We start from the raw sequence: 16,745 nt of genomic DNA on the forward strand, positions 1-16,745 counted from the left end.
CGCCTGTACCTGTCAATCACGCCTCTACCTGTCAATCACGCCTCTACCTGTCAATCACGCCTGTACCTGTCAATCACGCCTCTACCTGTCAATCACGCCTGTACCTGTCAATCACGCCTGTACCTGTCAATCACGCCTCTACATGTCAATCACGCCTCTACCTGTCAATCACGCCTCTACCTGTCAATCACACCTGTACCTGTCAATCACGCCTCTACCTGTCAATCACGCCTGTACCTGTCAATCACGCCTGTACCTGTCAATCACGCCTGTACCTGTCAATCACGCCTGTACCTGTCAATCACGCCTGTACCTGTCAATCACGCCTCTACCTGTCAATCACGCCTCTACCTGTCAATCACGCCTCTACCTGTGAATCACGCCTCTACCTGTGAATCACGCCTGTACCTGTCAATCACGCCTGTACCTGTCAATCACGCCTGTACCTGTCAATCACGCCTCTACCTGTCAATCACGCCTGTACCTGTCAATCACGCCTCTACCTGTCAATCACGCCTGTACCTGTCAATCACGCCTCTACCTGTCAATCACGCCTCTACCTGTCAATCACGCCTCTACCTGTCAATCACGCCTGTACCTGTCAATCACGCCTGTACCTGTCAATCACGCCTGTACCTGTCAATCACACCTGTACCTGTCAATCACACCTGTACCTGTCAATCACGCCTCTACCTGTCAATCACGCCTGTACCTGTCAATCACACCTGTACCTGTCAATCACACCTGTACCTGTCAATAACGCCTCTACCTGTCAATCACGCCTGTACCTGTCAATCACGCCTGTACCTGTCAATCACGCCTGTACCTGTCAATCACGCCTGTACCTGTCAATCACGCCTGTACCTGTCAATCACGCCTGTACCTGTCAATCACGCCTCTACCTGTCAATCACGCCTCTACCTGTCAATCACGCCTCTACCTGTCAATCACGCCTGTACCTGTCAATCACGCCTCTACCTGTCAATCACGCCTCTACCTGTCAATCACGCCTCTACCTGTCAATCACGCCTCTACATGTCAATCACGCCTCTACATGTCAATCACGCCTCTACCTGTCAATCACGCCTGTACCTGTCAATCACGCCTCTACCTGTCAATCACGCCTCTACCTGTCAATCACGCCTCTACCTGTCAATCACGCCTCTACATGTCAATCACGCCTCTACATGTCAATCACGCCTCTACCTGTCAATCACGCCTCTACCTGTCAATCACGCCTGTACCTGTCAATCACGCCTCTACCTGTCAATCACGCCTCTACCTGTCAATCACGCCTCTACCTGTCAATCACGCCTGTACCTGTCAATCACGCCTGTACCTGTCAATCACGCCTGTACCTGTCAATCACGCCTGTACCTGTCAATCACGCCTGTACCTGTCAATCACGCCTCTACCTGTCAATCACGCCTCTACCTGTCAATCACGCCTGTACCTGTCAATCACGCCTCTACCTGTCAATCACGCCTGTACCTGTCAATCACGCCTGTACCTGTCAATCACGCCTCTACATGTCAATCACGCCTCTACCTGTCAATCACGCCTCTACCTGTCAATCACACCTGTACCTGTCAATCACGCCTCTACCTGTCAATCACGCCTGTACCTGTCAATCACGCCTGTACCTGTCAATCACGCCTGTACCTGTCAATCACGCCTGTACCTGTCAATCACGCCTGTACCTGTCAATCACGCCTGTACCTGTCAATCACGCCTCTACCTGTCAATCACGCCTCTACCTGTCAATCACGCCTCTACCTGTGAATCACGCCTGTACCTGTCAATCACGCCTGTACCTGTCAATCACGCCTCTACCTGTCAATCACGCCTGTACCTGTCAATCACGCCTGTACCTGTCAATCACGCCTGTACATGTCAATCACGCCTCTACCTGTCAATCACGCCTCTACCTGTCAATCACGCCTGTACCTGTCAATCACGCCTGTACCTGTCAATCACGCCTGTACCTGTCAATCACGCCTGTACCTGTCAATCACGCCTGTACCTGTCAATCACGCCTGTACCTGTCAATCACGCCTCTACCTGTCAATCACGCCTCTACCTGTCAATCACGCCTCTACCTGTCAATCACGCCTGTACCTGTCAATCACGCCTGTACCTGTCAATCACGCCTGTACCTGTCAATCACGCCTCTACCTGTCAATCACGCCTCTACCTGTCAATCACGCCTGTACCTGTCAATCACGCCTCTACCTGTCAATCACGCCTCTACCTGTCAATCACGCCTGTACCTGTCAATCACGCCTGTACCTGTCAATCACGCCTGTACCTGTCAATCACGCCTCTACATGTCAATCACGCCTCTACCTGTCAATCACGCCTCTACCTGTCAATCACACCTGTACCTGTCAATCACGCCTGTACCTGTCAATCACGCCTGTACCTGTCAATCACGCCTCTACCTGTCAATCACGCCTCTACCTGTCAATCACGCCTGTACCTGTCAATCACGCCTGTACCTGTCAATCACGCCTGTACCTGTCAATCACGCCTCTACCGGTCAATCACGCCTCTACCGGTCAATCACGCCTCTACCGGTCAATCACGCCTCTACCTGTCAATCACGCCTCTACCTGTCAATCACGCCTGTCAATCACGCCTCTACCTGTCAATCACGCCTCTACCTGTCAATCACGCCTCTACCTGTCAATCACGCCTCTACCTGTCAATCACGCCTGTACCTGTCAATCACGCCTCTACCTGTCAATCACGCCTCTACCTGTCAATCACGCCTCTACCTGTCAATCACGCCTCTACCTGTCAATCACACCTGTACCTGTCAATCACGCCTCTACCTGTCAATCACGCCTGTACCTGTCAATCACGCCTGTACCTGTCAATCACGCCTCTACATGTCAATCACGCCTGTACCTGTCAATCACGCCTGTACCTGTCAATCACGCCTCTACCTGTCAATCACGCCTCTACCTGTCAATCACGCCTCTACCTGTCAATCACGCCTCTACCTGTCAATCACGCCTCTACATGTCAATCACGCCTGCACCTGTCAATCACGCCTGTACCTGTCAATCACGCCTCTACCGGTCAATCACGCCTCTACCTGTGAATCACGCCTGTACCTGTCAATCACGCCTGTACCTGTCAATCACGCCTGTACCTGTCAATCACGCCTGTACCTGTCAATCACGCCTCTACCTGTCAATCACGCCTCTACCTGTCAATCACGCCTGTACCTGTCAATCACGCCTCTACCTGTCAATCACGCCTCTACCTGTCAATCACGCCTCTACCTGTCAATCACGCCTCTACCTGTCAATCACGCCTGTACCTGTCAATCACGCCTCTACCGGTCAATCACGCCTGTACCTGTCAATCACGCCTGTACCTGTCAATCACGCCTCTACCTGTCAATCACGCCTCTACCTGTCAATCACGCCTCTACCTGTCAATCACACCTGTACCTGTCAATCACGCCTCTACCTGTCAATCACACCTGTACCTGTCAATCACGCCTGTACCTGTCAATCACGCCTCTACCTGTCAATCACGCCTCTACCTGTCAATCACGCCTGTACCTGTCAATCACGCCTGTACCTGTCAATCACGCCTGTACCTGTCAATCACGCCTCTACCTGTCAATCACGCCTCTACATGTCAATCACGCCTCTACATGTCAATCACGCCTCTACCTGTCAATCACGCCTCTACCTGTCAATCACACCTGTACCTGTCAATCACGCCTCTACCGGTCAATCACGCCTCTACCTGTGAATCACGCCTGTACCTGTCAATCACGCCTGTACCTGTCAATCACGCCTGTACCTGTCAATCACACCTGTACCTGTCAATCACGCCTGTACCTGTCAATCACGCCTCTACCTGTCAATCACGCCTCTACCTGTCAATCACGCCTCTACCTGTGAATCACGCCTGTACCTGTCAATCACGCCTGTACCTGTCAATCACGCCTCTACCTGTCAATCACGCCTCTACCTGTCAATCACGCCTCTACCTGTCAATCACGCCTCTACCTGTCAATCACGCCTCTACATGTCAATCACGCCTCTACATGTCAATCACGCCTCTACATGTCAATCACGCCTCTACCTGTCAATCACGCCTCTACCTGTCAATCACGCCTGTACCTGTCAATCACGCCTCTACCTGTCAATCACGCCTCTACCTGTCAATCACGCCTCTACCTGTCAATCACGCCTGTACCTGTCAATCACGCCTGTACCTGTCAATCACGCCTGTACCTGTCAATCACGCCTGTACCTGTCAATCACGCCTGTACCTGTCAATCACGCCTCTACCTGTCAATCACGCCTCTACCTGTCAATCACGCCTGTACCTGTCAATCACGCCTCTACCTGTCAATCACGCCTGTACCTGTCAATCACGCCTGTACCTGTCAATCACGCCTCTACATGTCAATCACGCCTCTACCTGTCAATCACGCCTCTACCTGTCAATCACACCTGTACCTGTCAATCACGCCTGTACCTGTCAATCACGCCTGTACCTGTCAATCACGCCTGTACCTGTCAATCACGCCTGTACCTGTCAATCACGCCTGTACCTGTCAATCACGCCTGTACCTGTCAATCACGCCTGTACCTGTCAATCACGCCTCTACCTGTCAATCACGCCTCTACCTGTCAATCACGCCTCTACCTGTGAATCACGCCTGTACCTGTCAATCACGCCTGTACCTGTCAATCACGCCTCTACCTGTCAATCACGCCTGTACCTGTCAATCACGCCTGTACCTGTCAATCACGCCTGTACATGTCAATCACGCCTCTACCTGTCAATCACGCCTCTACCTGTCAATCACGCCTGTACCTGTCAATCACGCCTGTACCTGTCAATCACGCCTGTACCTGTCAATCACGCCTGTACCTGTCAATCACGCCTGTACCTGTCAATCACGCCTGTACCTGTCAATCACGCCTCTACCTGTCAATCACGCCTCTACCTGTCAATCACGCCTCTACCTGTCAATCACGCCTGTACCTGTCAATCACGCCTGTACCTGTCAATCACGCCTGTACCTGTCAATCACGCCTGTACCTGTCAATCACGCCTCTACCTGTCAATCACGCCTCTACCTGTCAATCACGCCTGTACCTGTCAATCACGCCTCTACCTGTCAATCACGCCTCTACCTGTCAATCACGCCTGTACCTGTCAATCACGCCTGTACCTGTCAATCACGCCTGTACCTGTCAATCACGCCTCTACATGTCAATCACGCCTCTACCTGTCAATCACGCCTCTACCTGTCAATCACACCTGTACCTGTCAATCACGCCTGTACCTGTCAATCACGCCTGTACCTGTCAATCACGCCTCTACCTGTCAATCACGCCTCTACCTGTCAATCACGCCTGTACCTGTCAATCACGCCTGTACCTGTCAATCACGCCTGTACCTGTCAATCACGCCTCTACCGGTCAATCACGCCTCTACCGGTCAATCACGCCTCTACCGGTCAATCACGCCTCTACCTGTCAATCACGCCTCTACCTGTCAATCACGCCTGTCAATCACGCCTCTACCTGTCAATCACGCCTCTACCTGTCAATCACGCCTCTACCTGTCAATCACGCCTCTACCTGTCAATCACGCCTGTACCTGTCAATCACGCCTCTACCTGTCAATCACGCCTCTACCTGTCAATCACGCCTCTACCTGTCAATCACGCCTCTACCTGTCAATCACACCTGTACCTGTCAATCACGCCTCTACCTGTCAATCACGCCTGTACCTGTCAATCACGCCTGTACCTGTCAATCACGCCTCTACATGTCAATCACGCCTGTACCTGTCAATCACGCCTGTACCTGTCAATCACGCCTCTACCTGTCAATCACGCCTCTACCTGTCAATCACGCCTCTACCTGTCAATCACGCCTCTACCTGTCAATCACGCCTCTACATGTCAATCACGCCTGCACCTGTCAATCACGCCTGTACCTGTCAATCACGCCTCTACCGGTCAATCACGCCTCTACCTGTGAATCACGCCTGTACCTGTCAATCACGCCTGTACCTGTCAATCACGCCTGTACCTGTCAATCACGCCTGTACCTGTCAATCACGCCTCTACCTGTCAATCACGCCTCTACCTGTCAATCACGCCTGTACCTGTCAATCACGCCTCTACCTGTCAATCACGCCTCTACCTGTCAATCACGCCTCTACCTGTCAATCACGCCTCTACCTGTCAATCACGCCTGTACCTGTCAATCACGCCTCTACCGGTCAATCACGCCTGTACCTGTCAATCACGCCTGTACCTGTCAATCACGCCTCTACCTGTCAATCACGCCTCTACCTGTCAATCACGCCTCTACCTGTCAATCACACCTGTACCTGTCAATCACGCCTCTACCTGTCAATCACACCTGTACCTGTCAATCACGCCTGTACCTGTCAATCACGCCTCTACCTGTCAATCACGCCTCTACCTGTCAATCACGCCTGTACCTGTCAATCACGCCTGTACCTGTCAATCACGCCTGTACCTGTCAATCACGCCTCTACCTGTCAATCACGCCTCTACATGTCAATCACGCCTCTACATGTCAATCACGCCTCTACCTGTCAATCACGCCTCTACCTGTCAATCACACCTGTACCTGTCAATCACGCCTCTACCGGTCAATCACGCCTCTACCTGTGAATCACGCCTGTACCTGTCAATCACGCCTGTACCTGTCAATCACGCCTGTACCTGTCAATCACGCCTGTACCTGTCAATCACGCCTGCACCTGTCAATCACGCCTGTACCTGTCAATCACGCCTCTACCGGTCAATCACGCCTCTACCTGTGAATCACGCCTGTACCTGTCAATCACGCCTGTACCTGTCAATCACGCCTGTACCTGTCAATCACGCCTCTACCTGTCAATCACGCCTCTACCTGTCAATCACGCCTGTACCTGTCAATCACGCCTGTACCTGTCAATCACGCCTCTACCTGTCAATCACGCCTCTACCTGTCAATCACGCCTGTACCTGTCAATCACGCCTCTACCGGTCAATCACGCCTGTACCTGTCAATCACGCCTGTACCTGTCAATCACGCCTGTACCTGTCAATCACGCCTCTACCTGTCAATCACGCCTCTACCTGTCAATCACACCTGTACCTGTCAATCACGCCTCTACCTGTCAATCACACCTGTACCTGTCAATCACGCCTGTACCTGTCAATCACGCCTGTACCTGTCAATCACGCCTCTACCTGTCAATCACGCCTCTACCTGTCAATCACGCCTCTACCTGTCAATCACGCCTGTACCTGTCAATCACGCCTGTACCTGTCAATCACGCCTCTACCTGTCAATCACGCCTCTACCTGTCAATCACGCCTCTACATGTCAATCACGCCTCTACATGTCAATCACGCCTCTACCTGTCAATCACGCCTCTACCTGTCAATCACACCTGTACCTGTCAATCACGCCTCTACCTGTCAATCACGCCTGTACCTGTCAATCACGCCTGTACCTGTCAATCACACCTGTACCTGTCAATCACGCCTCTACCTGTCAATCACGCCTCTACCTGTCAATCACGCCTCTACCTGTCAATCACGCCTCTACCTGTCAATCACGTGTTGGGGAAAATTGTTATGAGTTTGGTTTGTATTAAGTATTAGACATATATGCATTGATTTGCTGTGATCCTGCTGTGTTTTGTGTCTATGCACAAAGCTTTCTTTAAGTCATATGATCCTTGTCTGGAATGTGCAGACAAAGTCTGAGACAGGAAGAGTTTCCTGCAGGGCATCTGGTTTTGTCAACTGCTTGGTTGACCAGTTGTCTAAAGGTTAGAGGTTAAAGGTAATAAAGTAATATAGTGAGTGATTGATGCTTAGTGAGTTCAGTTTAGTCTTAAATAAGAGATAATGATTGTTTCATATGGTGTGCCCAGCAACTAGGAGGAGTTAAGCATGGTTTATAATTGGGTGTTACTTCAGCATCTGCAGAGAGAGTTCTCTCTCCAAGCTCCAGCGTGTGCTTGTATTAGTTTATAATAAAATGTTCATTGTAAGAAGACAGTTGACTCTTAGATGTATTACAACTTCTCAAGACCAGAGTATTTTCCACCACAGTTTTTGGGGGCTCGTCTCGGGATCCTGCGTCAGTCCGCCTGGGTTGGGGATAGACGGGTTGGCCACCTGAATCCACAGATTCATCCTAAGAACCTCAATTAGAGAATTTCAGAGGACAGGACGTCTTTCTCCCACCCGTGGTCGACTACGCCAGGACTCCTTCTGAACCAGTGTGAAAAGACAATGGTGAGAAGTGTTATTCTAAATTTACATTCATTTTCAGACTCAAACTGGAGTCAAACATTACTAGAAATTTATCACAAATTAATAATCAATATCTTAATTAATAATCACAATATTTTTCTGTTTTGTGGTCAATTGTCTTCATTATTCTCATTGTGACAGGGATTCTCCTCCTCACCTCCTCATCGAAAGAATAACTCAAAGGATAAGAGAAATAACTTAAGACGAGATCAGGTTGACGTCATAAATAAAATCCTGTGAGTTTAAGTTAAGTTTAGGTTAAAGTTTAAGTTAAAAATCGTGAGTAACAAGACCAAGTCGTAAGTGCTGTGAGCTAGACGTAGCAAGACCAGACCAGTAAATCTTGTGAGTTACAAGACCGAGACCAGTAAATTAGTCAGTAAGTCCTGTGAGCTCGAGAAGCAAGACCAGGCCAACCTTGAGTTAGAAAATTGAGAGGAAAGCCATCTTGAGTGAGGAGGAACAGAGAAGAAACTGTGTGGGCTGGTTTCTGGAGACATTGAGAATTTTGCCTGATAATTCTACAAAGGTGTGGGATTGACCCTCTGTGTACATCCGCTGCAAACAGAACTAGTTCCTTTGCAGTAGGAGGTTGATGTACAGCACCATTAAGAAGTTGAAATCTCTGTCTTCATGTGAGGGGAAACTGGGGTGGTTGTGTAAAATTTCCTGTGTTAAACTTGATTGGACTGATTGTGTGGAGAATTAAAACCACGTCTTGTGAAGCCACACCGGACTCTCACAGGAGAGCCTAGAAGCTTGTGTGGGGGTAGACAAACGTGGGGGCACGACCCATTCATATGCATTCATCCAACTGTTGAAGTGAATTGTTTGTGTAAAATCTAATTTACTGCAGTAAGAAAAAAACAAAAAACAAAAAAAACAAACAACAAAAAATGTATGAGAGAAGGAAGTGAGGAAAAGAGTGTGTTCATTAAAGGCCTTCTGCTCACTGAAGGAGATGATGTCATAGCATGTTAGGCAGAAACAAACATATAAATCCTGTGTAAAATAGCTGCTTGTGCTTTTCTTCCTAAAGCTTTTATAAGAGCATAAAAGCCACTCCCTGTATGAATGTGGAACCTTTTCCTGAGGAAAAGCATTCTTTATTATCACCAGAGAACATTTTAAAGAGCAACAACATATTAAGAATGAAAAATCTGAAATGTGAGAGATGTGATTTATAGTATTAGGAACTTACTATGTTAAATTACTGTACATTGTGTAGGCAATAAGCTTAGGTTTCTGTCTGTTCCCTTTCAGACATTCATAAGGTGATTTTTATTCCTTTACTACTGCAATTATTAATTTATGCCTAGCATGTCTAAATAAATCTAGATAAACTGGAAATAAATAATGCAGCTGAAGGATGCTGAAACTCAGCATAATGTTAGGAAAAAAAGAAAATTCTTGACCTTAAAATAGGAATGGTGAACCAACGTAACTTTGCCAGAGTAAATTTCCCTTGCAATAAATTCACTTTAGCTAAATGTGAGCTAACGGCGAGAAGAGAAGTTCTCAGAACAAGTGTATCTTCTTAGCAAGATCATGTTCAGCTTTCCCAGGAGAGAACTGAGTTATGAATCCACTGATAATATAGTCTCACACACACAATTACAATGTAATATTCAAGTTACATGATGTTCACAGCACAGAACATGGTCCACATAATATGTTTGCCACAGGATTCAGAAGAAAACTATTATAATTATGAGGCTATGATCTTTATTTCCCCCTTACTGGAGAAGAAAATACACTACATGACCAAATGGTTCAGTCTCAAAAGCTCGTCTGCTGTATGGTGTTGGACACATTGCAGCGTTCCCTTCTAAACCCTTGTCAGCATGCAGCTTGGTCCACAGGGTCCTAAAATTGTCTATCCTGCCTGAGGGGATTCAGAGGAGGGGCTGGGGGAGAGTGAGTTCTTGATCCGGGTCACTGCAGAGTTCTGGGTCACACGCGTGGTCAGTCAGGAGACTGGAGCAGAAACGGTCCCTACAACCTACAGCATCATTCCACCTCCCTTCTGTGACCGATCTAAGTCCTGGAGCAGAACCTGATATGCAGATGTGGCTGCATGGACCCGGCCGCTGCTGATGGCCCGGAGATCCCAGAACCAGAGGGTCTGGCAGAGCCCTGTTGGTTGTGACTGAACAGTGTGGATATGGCTCCTATGGTGGACATTTGAGCTGGATTTTCACCTTTGACCTCTGGAGGTGATGGATCCTCCTTGTCCTCAGACTGTGTTTCAGTTGTGGGATTTTCTGGAAGTAAAAGACTAACGGATGTGGCCGGCAGGCAGCACAAATCCCACCCCGACTACAGAGTCAGATGATGTTTTCTGGAATAAGCTGCACCCTGATTCTGTCAGAAAGACTGTTGGGTTCACTCAGTTCTCTGTGGAAAACCTGGATCTCCTTCCTTGAACTTTTGCCTACTCTCTGATCCTTTACATGTTACTCTTAATTAATTACACATATGAATCTGATTTATCTACCAGGAAGTTTTGATGAACATGTGTCGGGCACTTCCTGGCATGAATTTCTGATTGTATGCTGATTGGTGGGGAGCATGGTGGCTGTGGCGCGTCTGACTCCTGAGCAGATCGAGTGATACGAGCTGAATGATTATCCACAAGACCAGGCCAAGGAATGAGGCCCTACAACCAAACATTTACTCACTGTTTCTGCTTAGCTTTATACCACATTTATGAGCATGTATAAAATTTTGCACTCCTGCAGACTTCTGCAAGTGAACAATGACACAGACATCTCTGCTCTGCTGCAGGGAAGCTGAACAGTTCATACAGACTAGTCAACTTCTGGCACGCTGTGCCTTATAAAAAACAAAAATAAGGTGTCAAATTCTGCCGCCTTTTCAAAAAAAAAAAAAAAAAAAAAAAGTGTGATGAATACTAAGTTTTTAATGTTTGAGACAGAATAGATGTCAAAAGAACAAAAATAAGCCGCTATATGACATTAAATAAGAAGGTAGCTTTGTAATTTCCCGACTTCAGTGAATGCAACACAGGTACAACAATCTCCGTGTTTTATTTGCTGACAACTGGCGTTTTATCCCTAATCTGAATTCATTATTTTGAATTAAAGCAGATATGCTCAGCGGTTAAAATACACATCAGATGACTTTTGTTTAAAGAGTAGAACCAACTCTTGCAATGGCTGCCAGTAAACAGACCAGTCTCTTAGTTAACACGCTTAATAAGTAAACAAACAAGTCATTTAAGCCCTGTATGTCCTCAAAAATAACATGAATATGAGGCAGATTATTTGAACAGTATTGATACTTCCAAAGTTAAGCTAACTATGCTAAACCGTTAGCCTTGGCCTTTTCTGTTACACACGTTTGCATTAAAATCATTAAGGAAGAAGTGCTGCTGTGAGTGTGTGCACGTACATGTGTGCGTCGTGTTGTTGTAGATGAAAACAGCTTTACCATCAGTATTAGAAGTTTGTTTCTAAATGCTGCTTTAGTTCAAATGTAGATAGAAAACAAACAGCTTTATTATGACCTGAAGGTCTCTGGCTGTTCAGTACCTGAAGTCCAGCTGTTAAAGATGGGTTTACATCTTGTTGCTTTATGCTTATGCTTATGTTTACAATATATTTGGAATAGAAAGCCAGTCTTATCATGATCTCAGTTTTGTGTGTGTTGCTTCTGAATGGGTCTGTTGGAGTCTGAGAGACAAATCAGAGTAAACCATGAGACTAAACTAGACTACATTACTGATTAAATCAACAGTTCTGAATGAGCTTTATTTAATATTTGCAGAGATTCTTCAGTGTGGTTCTGCTTCTGTCATTTAGCAGACATGACATAAACAACACGAGCAGTAAATCAGAAAGGAAATTCCAGCATGGATAAGTGTTGGTCAGACTGCTGGGAGTCCAGTTTGACACATGTCCTGCTATGCAGTACTAGAGGATTTTTCTGGTTGTTGGTTAAGATGAGACTACCTGATAGGAACTTTGCAATAATTAATTAAATGAATTTGGTTACTTTGAATGCTTACCTACCAGATAACTGAGTGGCCCTAACTGTTGCTTTGTATTGTTCATGTTTTACTCTTTGACTGTTTAGCTGAAACTGACTATCCTCTGCACCCCCCAGGCCTGGCCCTTGACCGACCTCTAGTTGACCCTGACTTGATTTTCCTTTTGATGCTGTTTGCTCTGACTGTAACACGGTGGAGGCTGCAGCTCTCCCGTCTCAGTTCTCGTTACTTGAGCTTACTCTTTAGCTGAAAACAAGTCCATGTTTTGGCGCTCTCTTATGAATGACTTTCTGGATGCCATTTTCCTGAATGTTTTCCTCCCACAGGTTGCAGACGGAGAAATTTCCTTCTGGCTCTCTTTTCAGGTCTTCCTTGGACCAAAAGTACTTTCTCTGGTTCTGATGTACATGTGCATGCGTAACATGGAAACATGGGCTTTTTTGTGATTCTTTTTGCAGGACCCTCACCCAAGTGGGCATGGTTCCTTCCAAGACTGCCTGTTCAGACACAGCTCTGTGTGAAAGTAATGTTTTAACATACTGTCCTAACCTCATAAGAACCCTTTTCAGGCATTTGCACACAGGTGAAAGCTGCCCTTCATGGATCAGCATCTACGCAGCTCTATTCACTTCAGCCTGGAGATTTTGTCCTGATAAGAAGCTTTAAACATCAGCGCTGGAACCAACATCGATGGTTTAGGCCATTTCAGGTTTTCCTGACGACCCAGACAGCGGTAAAGGTCGCAGAGTGAGCTGCTTGGCACTACAGATTGCTTGAACCTCCTGAAGCGCTTCAGTCTGAAATTACAGAAGAATAACGCACCACCCAACAAAGGGCAGAATAATCCCTGTGGTTGCGTGGGTAAGTGAGATAGTCTACTCTCACGCCTGAAGACCAGCCTTCGCTCTCAAGCAAGATCAGTGAGAGGTGAAAGAAGCGCTCCACTGCCACTGTGACATGCCAAGTCCCACCAGAACGCCGACAGTGTCTTCACTACACCTCTGTCACCCCCGAAGAGGAATGATTTGTTTCCACTTTTCTTACATTTATTGTTAGACTCAGATTTTGAAGCTGAAGCAAATGGCTCCTCACTATTGTAATTTCTGAAAGATTCTTTTAAAACCTTATAGGCATGAGGCTCCTGATGTTTTGAGAATGTTGTCTTCTGTATGTATTTTTGCGTTCTGATAACAATTTCTCTTCTTATTGTTGGTCCTGTAGGACCAAGAGGAGGGAGTGTGTTGGAGAAATTATTATGGGTTTTGGTTTGTATTAAGTATTAGACATATATGCATTGATTTGCTGTGATCCTGCTGTGTTTTGTGTCTATGCACAAAGCTTTCTTTAAGTCATATGATCCTTGTCTGGAATGTGCAGACAAAGTCTGAGACAGGAAGAGTTTCCTGCAGGGCATCTGGTTTTGTCAACTGCTTGGTTGACCAGTTGTCTAAAGGTTAGAGGTTAAAGGTAATAAAGTAATATAGTGAGTGATTGATGCTTAGTGAGTTCAGTTTAGTCTTAAATAAGAGATAATGATTGTTTCATATGGTGTGCCCAGCAACTAGGAGGAGTTAAGCATGGTTTATAATTGGGTGTTACTTCAGCATCTGCAGAGAGGGTTCTCTCTCCAAGCTCCAGCGTGTGCTTGTATTAGTTTATAATAAAATGTTCATTGTAAGAGGACAGTTGACTCTTAGATGTATTACAACTTCTCAAGACCAGAGTATTTTCCACCACACACGCCTGTACCTGTCAATCACGCCTGTACCTGTCAATCACGCCTGTACCTGTCAATCACGCCTGTACCTGTCAATCACGCCTGTACCTGTCAATCACGCCTGTACCTGTCAATCACGCCTGTACCTGTCAATCACGCCTCTACATGTCAATCACGCCTGTACCTGTCAATCACGCCTGTACCTGTCAATCACGCCTGTACCTGTCAATCACGCCTGTACCTGTCAATCACGCCTGTACCTGTCAATCACGCCTGTACCTGTCAATCACGCCTGTACCTGTCAATCACGCCTGTACCTGTCAATCACGCCTGTACCTGTCAATCACACCTCTACCTGTCAATCACGCCTGTACCTGTCAATCACGCCTGTACCTGTCAATCACGCCTGTACCTGTCAATCACGCCTGTACCTGTCAATCACGCCTCTACCTGTCAATCACGCCTCTACATGTCAATCACGCCTGTACCTGTCAATCACGCCTCTACCTGTCAATCACACCTCTACCTGTCAATCACGCCTCTACATGTCAATCACGCCTGTACCTGTCAATCACGCCTGTACCTGTCAATCACTTCTCTACATGTCAATCACGCCTCTACCTGTCAATCACACCTCTACCTGTCAATCACGCCTCTACATGTCAATCACGCCTGTACCTGTCAATCACGCCTCTACATGTCAATCACGCCTGTACCTGTCAATCACGCCTCTACATGTCAATCACGCCTCTACCTGTCAATCACGCCTCTACCTGTCAATCACGCCTCTACCTGTCAATCACGCCTCTACCTGTCACTCACGCCTGTACCTGTCAATCACGCCTCTACCTGTCAATCACGCCTGTACCTGTCAATCACGCCTCTACCTGTCAATCACGCCTCTACCTGTCAATCACGCCTGTACCTGTCAATCACGCCTCTACATGTCAATCACGCCTCTACATGTCAATCACGCCTCTACATGTCAATCACGCCTGTACCTGTCAATCACGCCTCTACCTGTCAATCACGCCTCTACCTGTCAATCACGCCTCTACATGTCAATCACGCCTGTACCTGTCAATCACGCCTCTACCGGTCAATCACGCCTCTACCGGTCAATCACGCCTCTACCTGTCAATCACGCCTGTACCTGTCAATCACGCCTGTACCTGTCAATCACGCCTCTACATGTCAATCACGCCTCTACCTGTCAATCACGCCTCTACCTGTCAATCACGCCTCTACCTGTCAATCACGCCTCTACCTGTCAATCACGCCTCTACCTGTCAATCACACCTGTACCTGTCAATCACGCCTGTACCTGTCAATCACGCCTGTACCTGTCAATCACGCCTGTACCTGTAAATCACGCCTGTACCTGTCAATCACGCCTGTACCTGTCAATCACGCCTCTACATGTCAATCACGCCTCTACATGTCAATCACGCCTCTACATGTCAATCACGCCTCTACCTGTCAATCACGCCTGTACCTGTCAATCACGCCTGTACCTGTCAATCACGCCTCTACATGTCAATCACGCCTCTACATGTCAATCACGCCTCTACATGTCAATCACGCCTCTACCTGTCAATCACACCTGTACCTGTCAATCACACCTGTACCTGTCAATCACGCCTGTACCTGTCAATCACGCCTCTACCGGTCAATCACGCATCTACCTGTCAATCACGCCTCTACCTGTCAATCACGCCTCTACCTGTCAATCACGCCTCCACCTGTCAATCACGCCTCCACCTGTCAATCACGCCTCCACCTGTCAATCACGCCTCTACATGTCAATCACGCCTGTACCTGTCAATCACGCCTCTACCTGTCAATCACGCCTCTACCTGTCAATCACGCCTGTACCTGTCAATCACGCCTGTACCTGTCAATCACGCCTCTACCTGTCAATCACGCCTCTACCTGTCAATCACGCCTCTACCTGTCAATCACGCCTCTACCTGTCAATCACGCCTGTACCTGTCAATCACGCCTCTACCTGTCAATCACGCCTCTACCTGTCAATCACACCTCTACCTGTCAATCACACCTGTACCTGTCAATCACGCCTCTACCTGTCAATCACACCTGTACCTGTCAATCACGCCTCTACCTGTCAATCACGCCTCTACCTGTCAATCACACCTGTACCTGTCAATCACGCCTCTACCTGTCAATCACGCCTGTACCTGTCAATCACACCTGTACCTGTCAATCACACCTGTACCTGTCAATCACGCCTGTACCTGTCAATCACGCCTCTACATGTCAATCACGCCTGTACCTGTCAATCACGCCTCTACCTGTCAATCACGCCTGTACCTCTCAATCACGCCTCTACCTGTCAATCACGCCTGTACCTGTCAATCACGCCTGTACCTGTCCATCACACCTGTACCTGTCAATCACACCTGTACCTGTCAATCACGCCTGTACCTGTCAATCACGCCTGTACCTGTCAATCACGCCTCTACCTGTCAATCACGCCTCTACCTGTCAATCACGCCTCTACCTGTCAATCACGCCTGTACCTGTCAATCACACCTGTACCTGTCAATCACACCTGTACCTGTCAATCACGCCTGTACCTGTCAATCACGCCTCTACATGTCAATCACGCCTGTACCTGTCAATCACGCCTCTACCTGTCAATCACGCCTGTACCTCTCAATCAC

General features: G+C 47.7%; 1 protein-coding gene across 2 annotated transcripts in view; it reads right to left on the minus strand.

Moving 5' to 3' along the window:
• The window catches only part of LOC306774487 (spectrin beta chain, non-erythrocytic 1-like), an 87,067-nt gene that overhangs the window by 43,562 nt on the left and 26,760 nt on the right, over window positions 1-16,745 (minus strand). The window lies entirely within an intron of this gene.

The sequence above is a fragment of the Telmatherina bonti genome, assembly GCF_933228915.1.
Source record: "Telmatherina bonti genome assembly, chromosome: 3".
In the NCBI taxonomy this organism is placed as follows: Eukaryota; Metazoa; Chordata; class Actinopteri; order Atheriniformes; family Telmatherinidae; genus Telmatherina; species Telmatherina bonti.